This window comes from Toxorhynchites rutilus, chromosome 2 (genome assembly GCF_029784135.1).
Source record: "Toxorhynchites rutilus septentrionalis strain SRP chromosome 2, ASM2978413v1, whole genome shotgun sequence".
In the NCBI taxonomy this organism is placed as follows: Eukaryota; Metazoa; Arthropoda; class Insecta; order Diptera; family Culicidae; genus Toxorhynchites; species Toxorhynchites rutilus.
Window position 1 is genome coordinate 86026019 of NC_073745.1, and position 26488 is coordinate 86052506.

General features: G+C 38.1%; 1 protein-coding gene across 1 annotated transcript in view; it reads left to right on the top strand.

The window, feature by feature from the left end:
* LOC129770127 (ras-related protein Rap-2a) overlaps positions 1-26488 on the top strand; it is a 500200-nt gene that overhangs the window by 470766 nt on the left and 2946 nt on the right. The gene's annotated exons all lie outside the window — the stretch shown is intronic.

Below are 26488 nucleotides of genomic sequence, written 5' to 3' on the forward strand. Positions count from 1 at the left end.
AAGTGGTAGTTTTATTCTTTGTCGCAAATTATGAGATCCGTATTTTTTTATTTTTTTGATAGGGTGACCATTTCCATTTTAGGGTGGTCCGAGAATACAATTTTTTCGCATTTTTGCCAAAAAAGACTTTTTTCAAAAAAATTCATAATTTTTGAACTACTAGACCGATTCAGATGATAGACATATCAAATTAAAGCCAATCACCTGTTGGAAAAATACTATACCTGCAGAAAATTGGAATTCTGCTCTCGTTATTACTGATCGTATTCATTTTTAATTGTTTTCATAGTCTCGGGACCAAAGGCGCTATAGTTTTTTAATATTTTTTCTGGAAAGCTGAGGATTTTTCACACAACATATCTCGAAACTAGGGAAGCGTTTTTTTTCGTTTTTGAATTATGATTTTTCAAAGTTAGCCGACGGTCCAAATTTTCTTCTTTTTTCCCAAAAATAACTTTCTTCAAAAATTTAATACTTTCGAACTACTGGACCGATTCAGATGATCGACATATCGAATTAAAACCTACTAGCTTTTTTTTTTTTTTGAAAAAATAACACATTTGCCAATTAATTGGATTATAATCACATACATCCAGTCTATGTTGAACGAAAACTGATAACATGTTAACTTTGAAAAATCATAAAGGGAGTGTCACATCAAATTGCATCACGGAAAAAACGCTGTAGAAATTCGCCCAGTAGACCGATCCTTTTGAAAATTTTAGACAGTAAAATAAAAACAACTTTTGGCATTTTCTTTTTATTCATACTTCGAGCCCAAGCCCGTATGCTCGCACCTTCCTCTTTACCCCGTCCATAAGGTTCTGTACAACGTCAGGTTGTAGTTTTTTTTGAACAGAAATCCATTTTCTCTTGAAGTCCGCCTCCGATTTGACAACTTTTGGGTTCTTCCGGAGGGCCTGCTTCATAATCGCCCAATATTTCTCTATTAGGCGAAGCTCCGGCGCGTTGGGCAGGTTCATTTCCTTTGGCACGAAGGTGACCCCGTTGGCTTCGTACCACTCCAACACGTCCTTTGAATAGTGGCACGAAGCGAGATCCGGCCAGAAGATGGTCGGGCCCTCGTGCTGCTTCAATAGTGGTAGTAAGCGCTTCTGTAGGCACTCCTTAAGGTAAACCTGCCCGTTTACCGTGCCGGTCATCACGAAGGGGGCGCTCCGCTTTCCACAAGAGCAGATCGCTTGCCACACCATGTACTTTTTGGCAAACTTGGATAGTTTCTGCTTGCGAATCTCCTCCGGAACGCTGAATTTGTCCTCTGCGGAGAAGAACAACAGGCCCGGCAGCTGACGAAAGTCCGCTTTGACGTAGGTTTCTTCGTCCATTACCAGGCAATGCGGCTTCGTCAGCATTTCGGTGTACAGCTTCCGGGCTCGCGTCTTCCCCACCATGTTTTGCCTTTCGTCGCGGTTAGGAGCCTTCTGAACCTTGTATGTACGCAGGCCCTCCCGCTGCTTGGTCCGCTGGACGAATGAACTTGACAAATTCAGCTTATTGGCGACATCCCGGACCGAACTTCTCGGATCACGTCTAAACTGCTTAACTACGCGCTTGTGATCTTTTTCACTGACGGAGCATCCATTTTTGCCGTTCTTCTCCTTCCGGTCGATGGTTAGGTTCTCGAAGTATCGTTTTAGTACTCTGCTGACCGTGGATTGGACGATTCCCAGCATCTTACCGATGTCCCGATGTGACAACTCCGGATTCTCGAAATGAGTGCACAGGATTAATTCACGACGCTCTTTTTCGTTCGACGACATTTTTCCAAATTTACGAAAAATTGACAGTGAAGCATGGCCAACGTGATCTATACACTCTTATCTGATTATAAGCGAAAGCTGAAGATATAATTCCTGAAAATTAAATTTCTACAGCGTTTTTTCCGTGATGCAATTTGATGTGACACACCCTTTAACATAAAAACGAAAAATAACACCTCTCTGGTATTGGCTCTAAATACCACGTTTTGTTTGGTTCATTTTTTTTCATTTAAATTTACATTACATACGTCTCTCATAGAAATATGAATAAGAAGCAACATAGTCAACTATGTATTTACTACACGTATTATCGACCTTAACCTCGCGCAAGGGCAGTATGTGATGGTTGAAAAAAATGTCGACCGTTTACAACACTGCTTGAAACACGTATTTCTGACTTTCATTCAACCATATGTCTATACAATCCCAACATCGTTACTGATTTTTTTCATTATAATATAAAGTTGTCTTCATAAACAATTTTCGTATGAGACTTTTTCACCACTTGCAAACAAACATGTTTTTCATTCAAACAGAATACTAATTTGATATGGAAAAACTAATTCTCATTAATAATTTTAATTTTGAAAACGTGTTCATTCCGACTGAAAATTAGTTATTGTTTAACACTTCCCTAGTAAACGAAGCGCAATGCCGTCTACGCGGATCGATGTTCCGAAGAAAAAAAATGTTTTTGACGTTTCAGATGTTGGCACTATAAAAATGGCGGCGTGCCTTACAGCTGATTCTACCAATTACAATTTATCACTGCCCGAAATGCTGCGAAATGTTTTTATTTTTTTTTATCCAAAATATATATTTTTATTAAGGCTCATATGGCGTCAACCTGACGGGGCCGGGAGTTCAATAATTCGACAATGATTGCCTTATAACTATGTTAGTAATATGTAACCGATTACTCGCTGTTGGCTCGAGGTTAGTATTACAAGTGTTTTCGTAATTCGGATGTTGCTGTCTCCAATGCTCTGTACCTGTGCCCGACACGGGATACTTCCTTTTGGGATGCAGCTGACCATTAATCAGCAACGCCCCCTAGTCTGTACCCCATATCTAGCGTGGTGCGTCTTCTCGACTCGAGGAATCCAGGATAGAATGGTCACTAGCCGGCGCAAACATCAGCTCGTGTAGAGTTGTCATGAGCGGTACAACCTTTGGCTCTTGTTGAATGATCAGTGGACTGCACAACCTTTGGCCCGTGTATCTGTAAAGAGTGTGTGTATGTATTGCCGCGACTAAGTAAAAGTTTATAGATCGGATATGAGGGATATGGAACAGGGACACAACGAAGGAAACGTCATTAAACGTTGACATCGGCGTTTCTGAGGAACAGGTATAGATGAAGCAGAAGATCAGGATCACGGCTACCTAAGATATCCCGGACGGGGATATCCGATTGTCTGCCTTTTGCTCTCAGTGCTCTAGAGAGCTGAGAGCGAGCAGCATGGAACCGGATACACGACCAGACAATATGCTCGATGTCGTGGTAGCCATCGCCACAATCACAAAGATTGTTTCCTGCGAGCCCAATGCGATAGAGATGCGCGTTTAGGTTGTAGTGATTGGACATAAGCCGAGATATCACGCGAATGAAATCACGACCTACATTCAATCCCTTAAACCAAGCTTTCGTCGAAACCTTAGGGATAATCGTGTGTAACCAGCGACCGAACTCATCTTCACTCCACATGCGCTACCAACTAACGAGTGTGTCCTGACGAGGAACGTGAAAAAATTCGTTATAAGCAATTTGCCTTTCAAAAAGTGTGCCTTCTGAAGCGCCTACCTTAGCTAGCGAGTCCGCTTTCTCATTCCCCGGAATCGAGCAGTGAGAGGGAACCCATGCTAAGGTAATCTTGAATAATTTTTCGACCAAAACACTCAATAGATGTCTTATTCTTGTTAGGAAATAAGATGAGCGTTTATCAACTTTCATTGAACGGATTGCCTCTATTGAGCTGAGACTGTCTGAAAAAATAAAATAATGGTCGATAGGCAATGTTTCAATGATCCCTAGTGCGTAGTATATCGCACCCAGTTCAGCGACATACACGGAACAAGGATCTTTGAGTTTGAAAGAGGCACTGGAATTTTCATTGAAGATGCCGAAGCCAGTGGACCCGTTTATGAATGAACCGTCAGTAAAGAACATTTTATCAGATCTAACTTTCCCATATTCTGCCGAAAATATCGGCGGAATAGAATCGGAGCGTAGATGATCTGGGATTCCATGGATTTTTTGTCGCATGGACAGATCAAAACTGACAGAGGAATTGCAAAAGTATGGGAAGCAAACTTGGTTGGAGATGCCCGGTGAAGGTTGCACTTCATGGGTAAGGAAATCATGGTACGAAGACATAAAACTTGACTGAGGAGTCAGTTGGAGTAGATTTTCGAAGTTATCAATCACCAATGGATTCATGATCTTGCAACGGATGAGAAATCTGTAGGATAATTCTGTGAATCGAAGAGTAAGCGGGGGTACTCCTGCCAAGACTTCGAGACTCATCGTAGGTGTCGAATGCAAATGTTTTTATGTCTGGATTGTTTTACTAGAAGACATTTTACGAGTTTGAAATAATGTTATAAAAATGTAATTTCGAAAAAATAAATTGTTTTATAATGATTTTTATCGATATTTTACTCGTTTACCTTGAGTTGGGGCCGCGTGTGCAGTACTACAGACGGGTGGTTTTTACAGATGGGGATGAAATTTTATGCTAGATAGGTTCCTGGTACCATCTAGTATTAGAATCAACCATTGGACGCTTCAGATTTTTACGAACTTTTTGGCCAAAACACGATGGCCGTCAAAGTGTTAATAAACTAAACTGCCTCTCCTGAATTAACGGCCACTAATTTGACAACCAATGTTTAAGAAACTTGTCAGGTGATTTTTGGTGGGATTAAAATCGATGTTTACTGAAAAAAAATTTACATCAAATATTCTACCATCTACCATAAGATCGGAAAGATCGAAAAGAATAGATTGGTTTTCGCGATTTTCGGAATCGAAGAGGAAAAGATCTTCTAAATATCGATCCAAGATCTCTTTCTCTCTCTTTCTCTCTCTCTTTCTCTCTTTCTCTCTCTTTCTCTCTCTCTTTCTCTCTTTCTCTCTCTCTCTCTTTCTCTCTTTCTCTCTCTCTTTCTCTCTTTCTCTCTCTCTCTTTCTCTCTTTCTCTCTTTCTCTCTCTCTTTCTCTCTTTCTCTCTCTCTCTTCTCTCTTTCTCTCTCTATTTCTCTCTTTCTCTCTTTCTCTCTTTCTCTCTCTTTCTCTTTCTCTCTTTCTCTCTCTCTTTCTATCTCTCTTTTTCTCTCTGTCTCTCTATCTCTCTCTGTCTCTCTTTCTCTCTTTTTCTCTCTCTTTCTCTCTCTCTCTTTTTTTCTATCTCTCTTTTTCTCTCTGTCTCTCTATCTCTCTGCCTCTCTATCTCTCTCATTCTATGTCTCTCTCTCTCTCTTTGTCTCTCGATTTCTCTGTTTCTCTGTTTCTCTATCTTTATATCTCTCTATTTCTCTCTCACTTTCACACGAGACGAAACACTGAAGAAATTCGTGACGCAGTTACATCGCTACTGACGCTTTGACGCTACGCGCTTCGCGCTCGGAATAGAAAAACTCGTTCCACTATGAAAAATGACTCGAACGGCGATTATGTAGAAAAATAGAAAATAAAACGTAGATGTATGTGTTTATACTGTATATACTATCAGAAAAAAGACGACAAAATTACTCTTTTCTGAGACGAGAAATCGTATAGCTAAAAATTAAGTACATATAATTTAAATAAAACAATTCCTTTGCTTTACTTACATATTTGAAACCCGATTTCAAATAAACGGATTGCATCACAATTTAAATACAAAAATTTTAAACCAGAAAAATACCAAAAAATATGAAATTTGAATTGGTTCAATCTTACAAATGTACACCCACGAACACAATACAATAATAGATTCCATGAAAATTTAAAAAAGTAGACGCTGAAAAATAGGAAAAAAGGACGCTCAATCCTCGTTACATTATGAATAAAATCACACATATTAAAAACACGTACAGTGCTGTTCGAAATAATAGCAGTTGTTCGGAATTGAAAAAGATAATATTTGTATTTATTCTTTTGTTCATTATTATTTTTCATTCTTATTCATATTCGATACATTTCACTAGTACATCAAATACATATTAGAGCCTGACCAAAATAACAATAGTTGGCTTAGATTACAGTAAAGTTAATTTCTAGTATGTTCGAAATGATAGCAGCAAAAAATAATAAGAGCAACCAAAACAAAAAGTGCAAGTAATTCAAGACATTTTCTGTGTAAAACTTATAACCATGCTTTGGCTCTTCTGCTCATGTTTTTCATTGTTCTGTGAAAATACCCATTTCAAGGGCATTTCTTTCTCGGCGTTTGGTAGCATAACATTTTTTAGTACCTTTACATAACTGGTATACGATATGTAGCTCCAACACTATTGTATGGAAAATATCCCCATACCATGATTTTAGCGCCGCCATGTTTGACCATGTTTGAAATAAAAATAATGTTTTAATAGATCTAAAAATTAAAAAAAAAACAAAACTATCTAGGAAATACGTGAAGACGCATTTAAATAAAAATTATGCAGTACTGGAAAAAAAAATTCCAAAATTCCAAAGATTTTTTTTTTCAAAATTTATTATTTTTTGGTACCGTTTTGCTTCAAATTCCGAACACTTTATCTTTAAATGTAAATTTACTAAATTCTGAATAACTCTGTGTGCTTCATTTCATAACATAATGTACAGGTATCGATACAGCCTACAATTTATAATACTAAGCATTAGCAAAAAAGTGAACCAGAACCAGTGATAAGATTTTGGATTAGCAATTTCCGTGTAAAACAGCCATCGTTAATTTTTCAGTTTTTCTAGTTTTTTTTTAACTTCACAAATTGGGGTACAAGGATAGTCCAATTCTGGAGCAACAATAGAAAATGTAATATTTGTAAAGAAATGTTTGTAAGCTCTTTCCTTACAAAACGTACGTCGCAGGAGCAAACCAACGAGAGTAAAATTGATTTTGTTGATCAGGTTTTCAACTAAAACCACAATAATTCCTGAAGATTCCTGAAGTAACTGATCGGTCTCTCGGATATACAGACTCGATTGCATACAACTTTGAACTCTATAATACACAGTAGAGTGCCAGTGGATGTATGGGGAAAAATGACCTTCGTATTTTCAAACGGGATTTTTTTTTTAAATGTTGATTCTCACGAAAAACTACCCTGTGCAAAATATCAGCTCAATCGGATTGCATTTACTAGTGTCGCACAGCCGTCTAAGTATGAGTTTTTTGAAAACCGAAAAATCGCCAAGGGGGTAGGTACATGAAATCGGGATTTTTAAAAACAAATTTTTTTTTGATGCCAAATGCCATCAAATTGCATAAAACGTCGAGATCTACTCTCATATCGAAAAAAATGCCATCTATATATATATATATATATATATATATATATATATATATATATATATATATATATATATATATATATATATATATATATATATATATAAATGGAGTGATGTCTGTCTGAATCTTATGGACTTGAAAATTACTGAACTTATCGGCGTGAAAATTTGTATGTAGGGGTTTTAGGGGCCTGAGAAGGTTCTTATGATGGTTTGAGACCACTGCCCCCTCTAAAAGGGGGGGGGAGTGGATTTCTGCCATACACAAATAAACAAATTTCTGAATAACTCGAGAAATAATCAGGCAAATAGAACCAAATTTGGCATGTAGCAGTTTCAGAGGGGAAGAAATGTGTCTATGGTTGTTCGACACTCATTTCTCCTCTTTACTGGGATGCTGCCATACAAAAGAAACAAAAATTTCTGCATAACTCGAGCACTAATCAAGAAAATGGAGCCAAACTTGGAATGTGAGGGTTTTTGGGTACGAGAAATGTTTCTTTGATGGTTTGACATACCTCCCTTCAATGAAAGGGTGGGGGAGGTTCGGTCGGTACTTCAAATCTCACCTAGTGACGAACTATAGTAAAGTCATTCGCCTACGGGAATGCAGTGACTTGAGCTATCTCACTTCATTCGCCGCGCTGAGTAAGGGGAATAAAGTATTACAAACGTCATTTTTTTCAGATTACACTTATGTTGCAAACAGCCAGGTTTATGCTATAAATTCATTTTGGCAGAACAGCAAAAACCAATAATAGTATGCAGTCAGAGTGGCCCAAGTGCAAAAGCCACATTTTTCTGACAACCAGAAAATGGAAGGAATTTCAAATGAAATGTTGGACTTCTCCCCATCAGAAGTTTGTTTTTTGATGAACACGGAAAAGTACATCACATTGAAATACAATGTATATGCTTTTCAGACAATTCTTATTTATTGCAAAGTTAATCGAATATGTTTATTATTATATCTTGTTCAGATAGAGTGAACCAAGTGCCAGAGTGTAAAAAATGGTAATTACAAATCTTTTCAAGGTCGATTTCAAACCCTACCGTGGTCTTTCATTGGTACTTTTTTTTTGAATCACTCGTTTGTCGTTGAAACATATTTTTTAGAAAATCAAGAATTGCACTTGAAAATACATACTAATAGATTATTTTTTAGTAAGTAAAATACTGTTTCAAACCATGAAACCGGTTTGTTTTACTGTATAGGTTTCATAGAGGAAATTCTACAGTTTAAAATCCACGTCGACTGCGTCGTGACAAATTTTTAAAAAAATAGTTTTTGGTTCAGTCAGAGTGAACCAAATACACAAGCCAATCGTAAAACCCTCTTGATTGACCTTAAAGAGGTTTTTTTTTTGTTATAAAATAACTAGCTGTACCCTGCCACGCTTTGCTGTGGCACATTGTGGTTGCATGGTTGAGTTGAATTTTCATTTTTTTTTTATTAATTTTCGAGTTTTTTACGCGTACACAAACGAACAGAACATTTTTGTATATATAGAGATAGATGAGGGGAATCGATAAATTTTAAATCATTCCGGAACACAATTTCAGTTCACGATTCTGTCAAATACTTGGAAAAAGATGTTTCCATCACATAGAATTCATATTTAATACGAAATGGTTCGAGTTTTTGACGCGTACACAAACGAACAAAACATTTTTATATATATAGAGATAGAGATGGATGAGCGAAATCGATAAATTTTATATCATTCCGAAACACAATTCCAGTTCATGATTTTGTCAAACACTTGAATAAAAGATGTTTCCATCACATAGAATTCATATTTAATACGAAATGGTTGAGTTTCATAAGAAGCTCAATTTCAGAAACGTACTATGGCCATATAGAAAATCATTTTTCTCCTTTTTTTCAATTTTTTTATGCCGTAACAACTGTCCTCGGAGTGAAATGTATATTGTGTCCAACTTTGAGCTCAATCGGTTTCGTATTTTTCGAGTTTTTGCCGCGTATACAAACGAACACAACAGTTTTATATATATAGAGATTACACGACTATGTTGAAGGGTAACTAAGAGCTGTAGAAAAACAATTGGGGAGATTGATTAGAAGCTACTAAAACTACACAGCTTCAAACTTTGAGTTCGATTTACTCGAAAACATGATTATGTTACTTAGCCCGGTCTTGCTGAACGCCAACCATTTGAAAAGCGACCATTTGACTGCCATCGGCAGAAATGGGTATTTTTAAACGTTTGTAGATTTAGTGTAAAGTGCAGTCAGAATTTTTGAAAATGATTCATTCTTCAATTCATACAGCTGATGACGATTTAAATTGAGTTCCACGAATCGTGTTCCGTCGCTCAAGGACTCAACAACATACTCTTTCCATCCATCGCAAGCGCGTCGGCTCACATATGTCGAAAAACGTTTTGTAGAAACAAAACAACCGCCCCCACACGTTTGAAACAAGAAAAATAAATACAAAAGCGGATATCCAAAGCAATCCGAGGTTTAGTGTGTTCTGTATCTCGTATTCGAGTGTCAAGGTCGCACTGACTGGCTGCTGTTGGTCATTATGTGTTTACGCTTTTTCTCATAAAAAAAAAACAAACCCGTCGCTCTCTGGTCACATCGTCGTCATCGTGTTTGAATGCAGAATTTTTGCTCCGTTTCTGATGGCATCATGCATATTTCAGGCCGACCACGTCCGAAAAAAGAGACAATTTATTTTTGGCAACATTTGCGGGTTTGTCAGCGAAGAGCAAAGATCCTGTGGCAAGTGGCATGCATTTTTGGGTCTTTTCCCGTGTGAAATATTGTGAACCGAGTGGAACATTCGGCAGGAGTGCTGTTGTTGTACCCCTATGCCTTTTACCAGAGCGGACGACGAGCCGGTCTGAGAATGTTTTTTTTTGTAAACTGGTTAGGTGACCTCAATTTTAATATCCTTGAAAAAAAATGGTGGATGAACTCTACTCGAAATACCTGGGATTTATTAATCCAATAACGACCAAGCTGTGGAAAATATTTTTTTACGAAAATCGTTAGTGTATTTCTGATTATTGGCGTTAAAGAAATCCCGATGCTTAAGATTTTTTTTCCAATCCTCTATTTTCCGGGAAATGACAAAAAACGAACACTGGTTAAAACCTGCATTTTTTCGTGTAGGAGGTTCAATCGAATGGTTTTTTTCCCATATCACAATGTGTGTTCTTTTTTCAAAGTAATACTGTAGAAAAATTCACATATTTCTGTATTTTTTCAGATTTTGTTATTTGTTAGTTTATGTTTTTGAAGCACCTCTCGTACATAGTTGCTTTGAACCGAATTTATTGCCCAATAAAGTTCTACAAAAATAAATTAAATTGATGGTAAATAGTACTTTATTTCGATACCTCCCTAACTCGATGCTCCCTTTGGATATCGAGTTAGAGAGAGTTGACTGTAGTACGCAGTCAGAGTGAACCAAGTGCATAGAAAGAAGCCACATTTTTCTGACAACCAGAAAATGGAAGGAATTTCAAAAGAAATGTTGGACTTCTCCCCATCAGATGTTTTTTCTTCGATGAACACGGATAAGTACATCACATTGAAACACAATGTATATTAGGGTGCCAATGAATGTATGGGAAAAAATCGACCCTAAAATTTCAAAAAAGTTACCCTGTACAAAATGTTCACCCCCTCGAAAAAACACCCTATGCCGAATTTTGGCTCAATCGGACTTAAGGGAAAGTGGCGCAAAGCGGTCAAAGTTTATTTTTTTTGAAAATCGAAAAATCACCCAAGGAGGAAATCGGGGTTTTTGAAATTTTTTTTTTTTTTTGATGGCAAATGTCTTAAAATGGCATGAAACGTCGAGATCTAGTGTCATCTCGAAAAATTTTTTGGGTCAAAAATAGGCATTCTCGGACTCAGTTTTTTTTCAGGGTACGAAACGAAAAGTATGGTTTTGTGTGCCAATAAATATAGTTATCTCAATTTCTCATTCGGAACTTGCTACGAAATGCTGATTTGCACGATAATATATCCTATGCAAAATATTAGCTCATTCGGGCTTCATTTACTGGTGTCATAAACGTTAAAATTTGAGATTTTTGAAAACCCAAAAATCACCGGAAATCAGGGTTTTAGAAAAAAAAAATGGTACCAAATGTCTTAAAATTGCATGACACGTCTAGGTTTACAGTTATATAAAAAAAAAGCTTTGTCAAAAATCGATTTTTCAGGCGTAAAAAGTGCCAAAAAACATTTTTTTTGACAAAAAAAAAATTCGAGATAATTGTAAATCTCGACGAGTAATGCAATTTTAAGACATTTGGCATCAATTTTTTTTGAAAACCTCGATTTTCAGCGATTTTTCGTTTTTCAAAAAACTCAAATTTTAAAGTTTATTACACCAGTAAATGAAGCCCGAATGAGCTAATATTTTGCATAGGGTATATTATCGTGCAAATCAACATTTCGTAGCAAGTCATGTCAATCGAGATAACTATTTTTATTGGCACCCAAAACCATACTTTTCGTTTCGTACTCGGAAAAAAAACTAGGTCCCAGAATGCCGATTTTTGACAAAAAAATTTTTTCGAGATGACACTAGATCTCGACGATTCATGCAATTTTAAGAAATTTGGCATCAAAAATTTTTGTTTCGAAAACCCCGATTTCCTTTACTCCCCCCCCCTTGGGTAATTTTTCGATTTTCAAAAAACCTAAACGTTGACCGCTTTGCACCACTCTCCCTTAAGTCCGATTAAGCTGAAATTCGGCATAGGGTGTTTTTTCCAGGTGGTGAACATTTCTTATGAGGTAACTTTTTGAAATTAGAGATGACCATTTTCATTGGCACCCTAATGTATATGCTTTTCATACGATTCATAGTTAATCAATTAAGCTATTTTTAGTGTAAAAACATTACCATTCGATTGCCTTTCAAAGACACGACAAATTATCAAAGTTGCTTTTCGATTTTTTGAACAGTTATGCAAGAATGCGAGTGCTTCATTATTCAATACTGAAGACGGATTACAAAACATCTAAAAAATAATTCTCATACATTTGCATTTTTATATTTTTACATTTCTTTTATCAAAAATTAGTCAAATTCGACGGTGGGAAAAAAGAAAAAAATGTCCCAAGATTCGACCGTGCAATTGTTCTTCATAAGTGAAGTTGATATGAAAGATTTGTAAATGATTATGTTTGAGCTGTTGATTACTCTAAATCAATTATGTGTGTTCAGAGACGCGATGTCTGTTTATAGCTCAAATACTGATTTAGACCCAATTCACTGGCAAACTAGAAGCGCAGAAAAGCAAACATTCGAGTATAGGCAGGACCCGTCTTATGCGCGATGTAAGAGTTCAGAAGGGGCAATCATTTGCTGAAGCCAAATACGAATAAATAGCTTCTTATTTTCATATTTAAAGGGTGTGTCACATCAAATTGCATCACGGAAAAAACGCTGTAGAAATTTAATTTTTAGGAATTATATCTTCAGCTTTCGCTTATAATCAGATAAGAGTGTATAGATCACGTTGGCCATGATTCACTGTCAATTTTTCGTAAATTTGGAAAAATGTCGTCGAACGAAAAAGAGCGTCGTGAATTAATCCTGTGCACTCAGTTCGAGAATCCGGAGTTGTCACATCGGGACATCGTTCAATCCACGGTCAGCAGAGTACTAAAACGATACTTCGAGAACCTAACCATCGACCGGAAGGTGAAGAACGGCAAAAATGGATGCTCCGTCAGTGAAAAAGATCACAAGCGCGTAGTTAAGCAGTTTAGACGTGATCCGAGAAGTTCGGTCCGGGATGTCGCCAATAAGCTGAATTTGTCAAGTTCATTCGTCCAGCGGACCAAGCAGCGGGAGGGCCTGCGTACATACAAGGTTCAGAAGGCTCCTAACCGCGACGAAAGGCAAAACATGGTGGGGAAGACGCGAGCCCGGAAGCTGTACACCGAAATGCTGACGAAACCGCATTGCCTGGTAATGGACGACGAAACCTACGTCAAAGCGGACTTTCGTCAGCTGCCGGGCCTGTTGTTCTTCTCCGCAGAGGACAAATTCAGCGTTCCGGAGGAGATTCGCAAGCAGAAACTATCCAAGTTTGCCAAAAAGTACATGGTGTGGCAAGCGATCTGCTCTTGCGGAAAGCGGAGCGCCCCCTTCGTGATGACCGGCACGGTAAACGGGCAGGTTTACCTTAAGGAGTGCCTACAGAAGCGCTTACTACCACTATTGAAGCAGCACGAGGGCCCGACCATCTTCTGGCCGGATCTCGCTTCGTGCCACTATTCAAAGGACGTGTTGGAGTGGTACGAAGCCAACGGGGTCACCTTCGTGCCAAAGGAAATGAACCCGCCCAACGCGCCGGAGCTTCGCCCAATAGAGAAATATTGGGCGATTATGAAGCAGGCCCTCCGGAAGAACCCAAAAGTTGTCAAATCGGAGGCGAACTGCAAAAGAAAATGGATTTCTGTTAAAAAAAACTACAACCTGATGTTGTACAGAACCTTATGGACGGGGTAAAGAGGAAGGTGCGAGCATACGAGCTTGGGCTCGAAGTATGAATAAAAAGAAAATGCCAAAAGTTGTTTAATAGTTTTTATTTTACTGTCTAAAATTTTCAAAAGGATCGGTCTATTGGGCGAATTTCTACAGCGTTTTTTCCGTGATGCAATTTGATGTGACACACCCTTTACAGCTTTCTTTCGATTCCACCCCTCAACCGACCGCCCAACTATTCCCTCGAAAAGAGACAGCTGCTTCTCGAATCAACCATTTCGAAAACTATATTCCAATTTGTTTCTGCATTCGCATCGAAATCGTCGGTATCCGCTGCTGCATTGACTTGGAAAATCTTCGTCTCTACGGTACACACGAAAAGCAGCTGTTTATTGGCGCAAGGGGCGCATTCCGGGTCCGTGGAGTGTAAAAATTGGTGTTCCCAATTCCCAATCCCAGCTTCTTGCAGAGCGAGAATTGAATGGTGGTTCGACTTCACAGAACAGCAGAGCTCATGGATCCTGCGGAAGTCGCGAAATGGGCTCCCACACCGTGTGTTGAGTCGAAGAAAAATGCAAAACGCTATTTTCGCTGATGGGGAAAAATGGTGGAAAATTTCCATCGCTGCCGAGGATTTGCCGGTCGGGAAGAAAAGGAGCTTTTTTTTCGCGGCAGGATGTAGGCAAAATATGCTTTTCCGCAGGAGAAAATAGAAGCGAATCGCATTTGGTGTGGAAATATTGCAATCGATTTCTACGTTCTCCACGGAACATCCTTCCTGGATAGATATTTTATTTTCATTTCGTCTATGACTTGGATTTTTAGTTGCAGAGCAGAAAATATGTAAATGTTGAAATCTTGTTCGCAGTTATCATCAAAGACTTTTCTCGCAGGGGCGCTTTCATATGATACATTTTGATGGATAGACTGATTCCTAATATTCTATGGATAGGGGAATGTGCTCCCGTAGCAGAGTGTCACACTTGGTTGTGTCCCATTCACCCGAATACCATTCACCCGAAATCCACTCACCCGAATGTAACAAATACCCGAATGCGACAGCTACTCGAATGTAACAAATACCCGAATGGACATTTATCCGAATGCGACAAATACCCGAATGCGACAAATACCCGAATGGAAATTTACCCGAATGTAAAAAATATCCGAATATGACATTTACTCGAGTGGAATGGAATGTTTACCTGAATGGAGAAGGAAAATTTTCGACAAATCAGATTATGAATTTTGTCGAATCTCCTGTTACGAAGTTACAAATTAAAATGATAAATTGTAATGATTAAATTCGAAAAAAATGTTGAAGACTTCGCTGTGTTATTTTTATAAATTAGTGTAGGCACAATTGGCATATCGTGTTCTTTTTTTTCGTATTGCTCTTTAAGGCCAAGAGACCGTTCAGAAATGAGCATGGGTTATGGAATATTCCAAAAATTAAGCAGGTAACTTTAACATAGAAAATTTAAATGAAAATGTTTTATGAAAAAAATGGTACTTACGTATTTACCACCGCAGCGCAGTTTTTATCATGAACTTATTATTTCGTGATGAAATGTATTCTGAGGTCAACGCAATGGGGGGTGGGTGGTAGAAATCCTCATTTAACGAGGATAAGGAACCGAGGCAGCACCAAACCGCCAAGGTGACGCAATCCGAGTCGGCCGCCGACTCGCCGTCGGAAGCGGCGGCCTCTCGCAAGCAAACCTGTGTTCCACCGATTGCCCGGTTTGTTTGAAACATAGGAGACGATCCTTTCGTCAGGTCCGACCGAGCGTTAGCGACGTTTACCTGGTGCATTACGTTTGCCCGTTAATTATGCATGCTATGTTTTTTTTTGATTTCAGAATAAATTTTATTGCGAAAAAATAAATTCATAATCAAAATTGCACTTCAGTGGCATAATGTATGTACCAAAATTGTCAGTTTTCTTTTGAGTAAACGAGCTGGGTCATTCATATGAATGAATAAACTTATAATATGTTATAAAACTGCATTATTCCACTTTTCATTATTTTGAAAAGGATTTTATTCAACGTCACTATTTCTCAATACGCTACCCACGAAAAATACTTTTTGAATGGAAATGAACGTACGAGACAAATATGATCTTCATAATACACTGATCAGAAATAAATATACAAATACTTCCTAAAAATAATATTATTCGAATATATCCTTCTTTCGTGTAAGTGTCGCATTCCGGTAGATGTTACATTCGGGTAACTGGCGCATTCGGGTAAATGTTATTTTCGGGTGAGTGTCAGTTCGCGCAGATGTTACATTCGGGTAGCTGTCGCATTCGGGTATTTGTTACATTCGGGTGGATAGCTTTCGGATGAGCGGGTTTCGGGTAAATGTGACACAATCGTCACACTTACCATGCCGAGAATTTTGGGATTAGCATTTGGGTCGGGGATTTTTCAGTAAGGGTGCAAATAAAAAGACATGCCACATTTTTATGATATAGTTTCAATCTTAATCACTATTTTTGCTCCGAACGGATTTTGATGAATTGAAAATTCTCTTAGATTTCTTCCCAGTTTCCCATAGATTTGTTCTATGCTTAGATGAACGATCGCGGATTCGATCCCAGGATTCTTAGTTGACAAATTTCTCAAAATGGTCTTTTCAAGGCTATAGTCGAATGAACTTGAATGTTTAAAGCCTCTATAGTATAAAATAAGAGTAGAAAGAAGAAAAGAAGAAATTACTACTGTGAATCAGTCGCGAATCGGTCGCCATTTTATAAAAAAAAGCAAAATGGTTGACTTGTCCGTGGTTCATATCATAGCGCCATTTCCACTGATTCAGAATTTGTTCGTTTTTTTTTTGTTTTGGAATCGTGTACGCCATGGAACAACTTTTTTTTAGGTCCCTCACTTCATCAGCTGGTAACTATTCTAATTTTGAATATTTATTTTTGAGCTCTTGAAATATATTCTTTGTTTCATTTGTTCAGACCCGAAATTCCGAAATTCACGCCTCTGAACTAGAATACCCCATCAAAACCTCGTTGTGGTTTGAACGAAATGGTATGATAATTACTTCCTTCGAAAGATAGAAGGTCTTCGAGTGACTTGCGTAACTTATTTACTTGTTCCAATAGTCAAAAAACTGCTTTCAAAGCAAGCTATTGACTACACAACAATCTCACTAATTGATGATGCGGGCATCGTGGCGTTGTCGTTCGTGACAACGCCACGATGCCCGTTGATGGCCATAGCTATCAAATACTTGAGTTAGAGACCCGATTTGGGCTTTCGTAAAATAATAAAACTCACTTCTTCTTCTTCTTCTTTGTTTTTAAGAGGCTTTAAACTTTGCAGTTCATTCGCCTCTAATAAAACTCACTCTACGACATCTGATGTAAGACTAATTGATTTACAAAATTGCTCCAGAGATCAACCTTACGCTGACCAACTCTTGCGCTCCTGTTTGTATGCCTCCAGTTTCCATCTTCATTACGTTGCTTAGGATTCCTGCATTCCTGCTCTTGTCGTTGGAGTTCTTTCTTCGGTTCATCGCGTGTTTTTGTCTGGAGTGCGTTGAATGTTCCTTGCTGCTCTGTAATAAGAGTCAGTTGAACAGATGTTTTTATAACTCTTGTACTAAAGAATACTTACTTCTTAAATTCGCCAGCAATAATTTTCTACTTCTACGCTAACAATACACACCACCCTGGTTTTCTGGTTTTTCAGTTTGGTATTGGCGGATGATCTGAGAAAGCTCAACGCCTCTATAATTTAAGACTCTCCTATCTCTTTCTGTATTACACAGTCTTGCTACAGTCAGCGTGCGGTGAACAATCTTCCTTAATGCTGATATCACACACAGCGGTTCTGGTTGATAAGAAATTGAAGAGCAGAACTGTTTCGGAGTTTCAAGCCTTTTTTTTAAATTTTTGGTGGTGGAGCAGATTTGTAAGCCCCTTTGACTGAATTATGTGCCAACTGCGCCAGCTGTTATGTAAAATAAATAGCCAGAGGAGGCATGTTGATTTTCATGCTTATCTCCTAACTTACCGTTTTCAAGGTTAGAGGCGAATTATCTACCTCAATAATACAAAGAAGAAGAAAGTCGTTTGCGATGCACACTCAGTACCGCTCGTAAACTGGCGTAACGAAAAATATTGTGAAATATGGCTAGCTGATGTATTATTCTTGTGAGTGCATGAACAGATCGTGCAAACCATCGGCCCTTTTCAGGATCAGCAGCAGAACATTATACTAAAGAGTTAATTTTAAAACTTCGAAGTCCTACGTCAACTATGCGTTCGTGTTCGGAACATAACCTTCTCTATTCTATTTGGCTAAGGGAATTTCTTCCGACTTGCACTGACATGGCGTAAGCTCGAACGCCAAATTTCGCTCCAGAAAGAATGAGTAAGAAGTTTGAAAAAGTGTATAAAAAAAGTGTATTTGAGGATGGTCGGTTAGAGCAAGATGCACAAAACGTGATGCTTTCGTGTAATTGTTTTCAAGTCTTACCCAGAGAATTTCTTTCGTGTATGCAAATATGTGGGGAGTAAAATGAAAACCTAAACACAGAATATGCAGGAAAAATGAAATATTTCGAATGCTTATAACTCGAACATTTCTTAATAGATCGGAAAGATGTTTGCCTCAATTGATAGGAAATATTTCTACGCATCTATCCCAATTAATAAAACGTTATTTTCCCTGAGATAAGCAACTGAATAACTGTGAAATGTCAAGCGCTATCTAACAGCCCCGTTTTCATTGGTCCGATTTACGGTTTCCCCAACCAAGCCATCGAATGGTTTTGATGGTGCCTTCATTACATGGCGTTTGTTCAAATTTTTTATTTACATAGCAAATATGTTGAATTCAATTGAATTCGAAATTGTTTTATCCAATCAATAATTTAATCAATACAAATAAATGATTACTAAGCCAACGGTAGTCTCACGTCAACCTACGTAAATAGTTCAAAATATTTAACCCATTTTAGGCCAAGCGTTCGAAAAATCGAACAGCAACTTTGATAATTTTTCATGTCTTTGCAAAGCTACCATATGGTAATGTTTTTGCATCAAAAGATAGCTTAGTATATTAGCTACCACTTACCATCAAGATACTATCAGTTTTGTATAACTTTATTGGGCAAGTATGTTTGGATCGTGTTTTTAATTTCAACTAAAAAACCCAATAAAATACAAAATTATGTGAACTTTGCTAATGTATTACTTTTATAAAAGAACATACATTGCAATATAGGGCTAAAATCGTTCGATTGAGCCTCATACAGGAAAATAACAACCGGGAAAATTGAGTGTTCGAAGAATCGAACCTTGGTCATAACGAATTTTTTTTCTGATGAATTAATACCAACATATCTAATCTCTGCAGCGCGTTTTGGTTCATTTGGAAGACAGAAGATTTTTCATTTGTTTTTGCATTCTCATCTGTGAATGTTGGCAAATATCAATTAATCCAGTAAATATTATTGAAAATCTGTCTGATTTTTTGTCCGTAATAACCTTAGATAATGGTGGCTGGAGTAAATGATCAGTACGTATAACGAGGATTTTAATAAGATTGCTGATGTGAATATTCTTTCGCCGGACCGAATAATAACCACCCAATCCTCGATTCCATTGTTTTTTCGCATCATTTTGCTACTTTGCAGGTATTGGAAAATGTTTTTTTTTTCGGAAAAAGGATACTTAGAAAGAAATAATTCTTAAGCATAGACATTTGTCCACGGCCAACACTAAAAACAACAGTATATGCCTGCCAGTAATAAATTGAAATTACATTAAATAAGAAATGTCACATCTTATCTTAGGTGTATTAACTTAGGTTTATAGTTAGAGACCTCTATCCTCCTGTGCTTGTTCGTTCGTGAATATAAAATTGATGCATTTGTGAATACCGTAAAATCAATTTTTTTTTCAATTTCAATATTATTCAATAAAAGGCTAGCTCATTGGCTTCAATTTTATATGTCGATCATCTAAATCGGTTCGGTGGTTCAAAAGTTATGCATTTTCAAAAAAGTCATTTTTGGGAAAATGTGGAAAAATTTGTTTTTTTTGACAACCCTAAAATAAAAATGGGCACCATAATGAAAAAATTAAAAATATGTGGTAATTTCGTTCTTCATCGCAAAACATTAAAATGTGTTGGTAAGTGGAAAACTCGAGGAAGGAATGGTCCAATATGAGCCTTTTTCATTTTGTTGCATTTGTCGCTTCCCGTAGATCAATGTTATGTTATGATTAAAATTGTGAAACTTTATCAAGCGTGTATTCCATGTAACGGAAAAAAACATGTTATTTGCAAGTGAATCAAGAATCTTGAGCGAAAATTGTGTCTGAAAATAAATGTATATTATAATGGCGAGTTTTGGTAGAAGTAATAGGAAAATTGTAGCAAAAGGAAATTGTAAAGGGCCAATTAGAAGATCAATCAATGGCGAGTTCTGCGATTGAACCCACAAACGCGAATGTTCGTTTATATAAAAAAAATAATTTTGGGTGAGACGAAGTTCGCCGGGTCAACTAGTAGAACATAAAACTTCTAACTAGTCTTCCGATAAACACTTACATATGTCCACGCGATGTGAAAATTTCATGTTTTTGTTTGAACACGAACATGCGTTTCGCTAGTGTTCAATGTTTACCCCAAACACGAACAACGATACTCAAACATAAATATGCGTTTCTCACATCATGAACAAACACGATGAATTCAAGCACATCAAGTCCAAACATCCGTGCATCCGTGGCCGAGTGGTTAGCGTCTCACATTATCATGCCGGGTGTTCGGGTTCGATTCCCGTTCTGGCCGGGGGATTTTTCGTCAGAGAAATTTCCTCCGACTTGCACTGTGGTCACGCGTATTCTAGAGCTTGCCCCTCGGAATACATTCAAGGCGTGTTATTTGGCTTAAGAAATCTCAACTAAGTATTAATAAATGACGCTAGTTAATACATACGTTGAGACGGCTAAAGTTCCACAGGGAACGTTAACGCCATTCAAGAAGTAGAAGAAGATTTCTTTTTTTTTTCTTTCTTTATTAAAGAGATTTTCAGCCAAAGGCTGGTTCATAAATGAAGAAGAAGATGTCCAAACATACCACCTATTGTCGCAGTATTCATTGATTTCGTTTCGTTTCTTTTCATACACGGAAAAAAATAATTTCTCCTGAAACATTTTTTTGTAGAGCACTTATCTCAGAAACCAGAAACTAGAAATCTAGAAATTTAGTTCGTACTTCAAAAATTGCGAGAACTCAGAGGCTATGAATTCATGTACTTTTCCCGTGAAAAGAAAACATTCACTGAATAGAAAGAAGCTTTCTATGAGTAAGGTAAATGATTTTGGTTTGTCCAGTCGAAAATATGATCATGGTTTGTCCACTTTTTTGAAAGCTCTTATTCAGCACACCTTTGTCAAATCAGGTATTCGAATATTTCAAAACATATAAATAAAATTGTCTTTTTCATGATTTACAGTAGTTTTATAGTATATTTTTACGGAATCACATGTTTTAAAGGATAATAAAATACACCATCTATAGGTGTCAATGCGCCCCTCATTCGAGCTTACTTTTATTCGATCACCAGATGATTATTTCGCAATTATTCAGACCTTTTCTGGATTATAACACTTACAAATAAAGTAAACATCATTCTTGCACACCATTTGTATCAGATTTACATATCTAAACCATTAAATTAACGCATTTTGATGAACTCAATTCCCATCATGATTTGTCCAATTGAATAATGTTGGTTTGTCCACATGATTTCTATGGCAACCGCTTGGCGCGCCGCAGTTTGTTTATTGTGTTCTTCGCGCATAGCAGAAATAAAGTTTCCCTATGTTGAGTGTGTTGAGGTGAACACTTTTAAAATGCTCAAGAAAATGCAATATTCTGAAGAAAGCATAAATTATGAATGGATCAGTATGATGACAGTAAACTCAAGCAATGATAAATGGAACATCTACTTGAGAATTTGAAAGTTTTCATTCAAAAATGGTGATTTCTAAAGACGGACAAACCATGAACAATTTTTTGGACAAACCATAATCAGAGGTGGTCAAACCATGATCATAATTCCTCTTTGAGGAAAATCGTTAAAAAACATAAATATTTGTATAATTTCAACGCCTTATGGTAGTATTAGCAACTAGAGACTTGGGGCTTTCCAACAAACCCAAACTCGCATCGATTATATGTGATCTATATGAAGAAAAATCAATTTGCATTTACTAGTTGCGTGAAAACACCCCAAATCGGACAAACCAAGATCATTTATCTCATTTGTTTTCTCCGTGCATGGTGCCAATTGAAGCCTGGGGAACCGAGTGCACAGCGGGCGACGTCATGCAAATGCTGGCCAAATAAATGAATAAATATCCAAAAAATAGTTTTAGATTGATGTTTTCAGGAAAGTTCACACCTATTCTTGGCATTTTGATGTGCGAAACTAAACATCTCCACCACGCTCTAATAGCGCTGATAATAGCGGATGTTACATAAATTCAATTTATAAATTGATGCGTGGACTAAATAATGATATCAATTTGAAGAACTCTGATATCAATTGACGCTTATTTTGTTCAGAACCGATAAAGAGGTGTTTTTTATTTGCCCAAAAATTTAGACGAAGCACCCATTGTCATGATAGATTCTTCCCTTTCGTTTTCGATGTAACACACCAAAACACCGTGTGTTGAGTGGTGGTGGTGTGGTGTTTAATTCGCTTCTTTTACTCTTTTACACATTGCCGTTGCTTGGGCGTCACACTTTCAAACATAAGATACGAAAAAATCATGTCTGTGTACAAATACAAAACTGCGAGAGCATCGTGAACATTGCTCGTCTCGTACGCAGTGTTTTATGTGAAACACGGAAGGCTGCTTATAACTCATGGTTATGATATGAAAACCAAATAAAAAAAAATCAAAATTTCAGTTCAAAATGGCCGAACTTGTAAGTATGAGTGAGAGGCGTGAGTACCTAGAATACGCCACGAAAAATTATGGAAAATAGGCAACCGGCGGAAATTCGACAGTCGTCATATTTTTATAACCGACTATCAGAAACTATTGGAAGACCAAAACTAACTCTCTTGTAGTCTATGAAAAGACAATTTGAAATGTGAAATGAATTTCTTTTTGAAGAGTCTCTCTGATTGATCATCTGTCAATGTTAGCTTAGCTTTAGCCTTGAAGAAAACTTTAGATTTATCTTTGGCTGTTGCGAGACCAAAATTCAAGTCTGTTTCTGTTTTCATTTATGAGGGACATTAACTCAATGAAAATTGCAAATATCTTTTACACTCGCGCCCCGTGCAGAGTTGATACTGATTTTCGCCCCCGGAGGCGATCTGGCGTAGTGGTAACATCCATGCCTCTCACGCTGAAGGTCACGAGTTCAATTCTCACTCCCGACATTCTTCCAAAAATGGAAGTAAAAGTGACGAACCAGCCAAATGAGTTGAAAATCACTATAATACAGATAAAAAAAAAACTGATTTTCGAGTATATACAGCACGAGCTAGCATCCGAGTGAACAGTAACGAATCGATCGGAAAATAACATGCAAAAGAGGGCTTCCTCATGCCATCTTTTCGGAACCGGTTTAACTGTCATACCAGCTATTCGCAACATCAATGTCCTGAGATTGAACGGCACGGGTAAGAGAGACCATAGACATTCACAGAATAAATGTATGGGATTATGATTGGGAACGAATTCGAACTCGTCGACTGTGAACTTGAAGATGTATGTACAAAAAAAACCCGAAAATTACACTCTAGCAAGTTGTCAATACAGCCGAGAGATACCAACAAAACAAAATTAAAATTAAAAAATTAAAATGACATGGTAGATCGGGATGCTGCACGATTAAAGAGACGGTGAAATACATTTAAAAAAAAGTAGAAGGGTCTGAGCCTAGGGGCACGGACGGAAATTTGACGTAGGACTGTGATTGTTCATAATACTTGGTTATTTCAAATGTAATTCTTTTCATTGTTCAGCAATCTGTTAGTTTAACTCTTTTGAAACTCTGAATAGTAACCCAGAAAAGGGCCGTTTGTTGTATGTACTCATAACCTTCAAACGGTTTGTAACGAAAGAAAGAAAGAAAGACAAGAAGATTTTGGCAGGAAGTTCCACATGGCCAACTGAAAATAATTAATGAATATCAGTGGGACACATTTGTGAATATGTGAATCGGTAAACAAAAAAAAAATATATCGTCATTGATTATATTGAATATGAAATCTATGGGGAAAAGCGAAAAAACAATTTGAAAATACTCACGATTTCGTGATATTTTATGGTAAAATACACATGAAATCATGAAGTTGCTTTATTTTTAATGGATAGCTATTGTATTGTGATTTCTTTCCATTGTCTTATTCTTATTATTAGTATTATTCTGAGGTATCGGGAGCAGTAACTTTTTCGGTGAAATAATGTTCGTTTGCAGACTATCACAATCAAGTAGCATTGGTTCTACTGCTCAATCTATCATAGAAGGAATTGAGTCATTGAGAATTATGCATATGTGTGATGAAGAATATTAATATTAGGCTGTCAAAAAAGTTCTGCGGTATTTCCGCAGGTGTCGTTGTAAGCGCGTAGTTCTAGTTGTATTCATTGTATCGAGTCATACTATAGCTTGTTGGAAAGGTATTTTTGCGCGCTATAATATAGTCCTTGACAGTGTTTTGTTTGGTTAAGTCGTTCGTGAGTTATAGTGTCGCAAATATGGAGCAAAATAAAGAGAAAATCCGACATATTTTACAGTACTAAAGGGTGTGTCACATCAAATTGCATCACGGAAAAAACGCTGTAGAAATTCGCCCAGTAGACCGATCCTTTTGAAAATTTTAGACAGTAAAATAAAAACTATTAAACAACTTTTGGCATTTTCTTTTTATTCATACTTCGAGCCCAAGCCCGTATGCTCGCACCTTCCTCTTTACACCGTCCATAAGGTTCTGTACAACGTCAGGTTGTAGTTTTTTTTGAACAGATATCCATTTTCTCTTGAAGTCCGCCACCGATTTGACAACTTTTGGGTTCTTCCGGAGGGCCTGCTTCATAATCGCCCAATATTTTTCTATTGGGCGAAGCTCCGGCGCGTTGGGCGGGTTCATTTCCTTTGGCACGAAGGTGACCCCGTTGGCTTCATACCACTCCAACACGTCCTTTGAATGGTGGCACGAAGCGAGATCCGGCCAGAAGATGGTCGGGCCCTCGTGCTGCTTCAATAGTGGTAATAAGCGCTTCTGTAGGCACTCCTTCAGGTAAACCTGCCCGTTTACCGTGCCGGTCATCACGAAGGGGGCGCTCCACTTACCGCAAGAGCAGATCGCTTGCCACACCATGTACTTTTTGGCAAACTTGGATAGTTTCTGCTTGCGAATCTCCTCCGGAACGCTGAATTTGTCCTCTGCGGAGAAGAACAACAGGCCCGGCAGCTGACGAAAGTCCGCTTTGACGTAGGTTTCGTCGTCCATTACCAGGCAATGCGGCTTCGTCAGCATTTCGGTGTACAGCTTCCGGTCTCGCGTCTTCCCCACCATGTTTTGTCTTTCGTCGCGGTTAGGAGCCTTCTGAACCTTGTATGTACGCAGGCCCTCCCGCTGCTTGGTCCGCTGGACGAATGAACTTGACAAATTCAGCTTATTGGCGACATCCCGGACCGAACTTCTCGGATCACGTCTAAACTGCTTAACTACGCGCTTGTGATCTTTTTCACTGACGGAGCATCCATTTTTGCCGTTCTTCACCTTCCGGTCGATGGTTAGGTTCTCGAAGTATCGTTTTAGTACTCTGCTGACCGTGGATTGGACGATTCCCAGCATCTTACCGATGTCCCGATGTGACAACTCCGGATTCTCGAAATGAGTGCACAGGATTAATTCACGACGCTCTTTTTCGTTCGACGACATTTTTCCAAATTTACGAAAAATTGACAGTGAAGCATGGCCAACGTGATCTATACACTCTTATCTGATTATAAGCGAAAGCTGAAGATATAATTCCTAAAAATTAAATTTCTACAGCGTTTTTTCCGTGATGCAATTTGATGTGACACACCCTTTACTATGACAAAGGCAAAAATGCATCTCAAGCTGCCAATAAAATTTGTGCAGTTTATGGACCCGGTACAGTTTCCATTTCCACCGCACAACGATGGTTTCAACGTTTTCGTTCTGGTGTAGAGGTCGTCGAAGAGGCGCCACGCTCCGGAAGGCCTGTCGTCGAAAATTGCGACAAAATCGCTGAATTAGCCGAGAAAGACCGGCATAGTAGCAGCCGTAGCATCGGCCAAGAGCTGGGGATAAGTCATCAAACCGTTATTAACCATTTGAAGAAGCTTGGATTCACAAAGAAGCTCGATGTATGGGTGCCACACACGTTTACGCAAAAAAACATCTTTGACCGTATCGACGCATGTGAATCGTTGCTGAATCGCAACAAAATCGACCGGCGGATGGTGACTGGCGATGAAAAGTAGGTCACTTACGACAACGTGAAGCGCAAATGGTCGTGGTCGAAGCCCGCTAAAGCGGCTCAGACGGTGGCCAAGCCCTCATTAACGGCCAGGAAGGTTCTGCTGTTGTTTGGTGGGATTGTCAAGGAATAATCTATTATGAGCTGCTTCCCTATGGCCAAACGCTCAATTCGGACCTGTACTGCCAACAACTGGACCGCTTGAAGGTAGCACTCA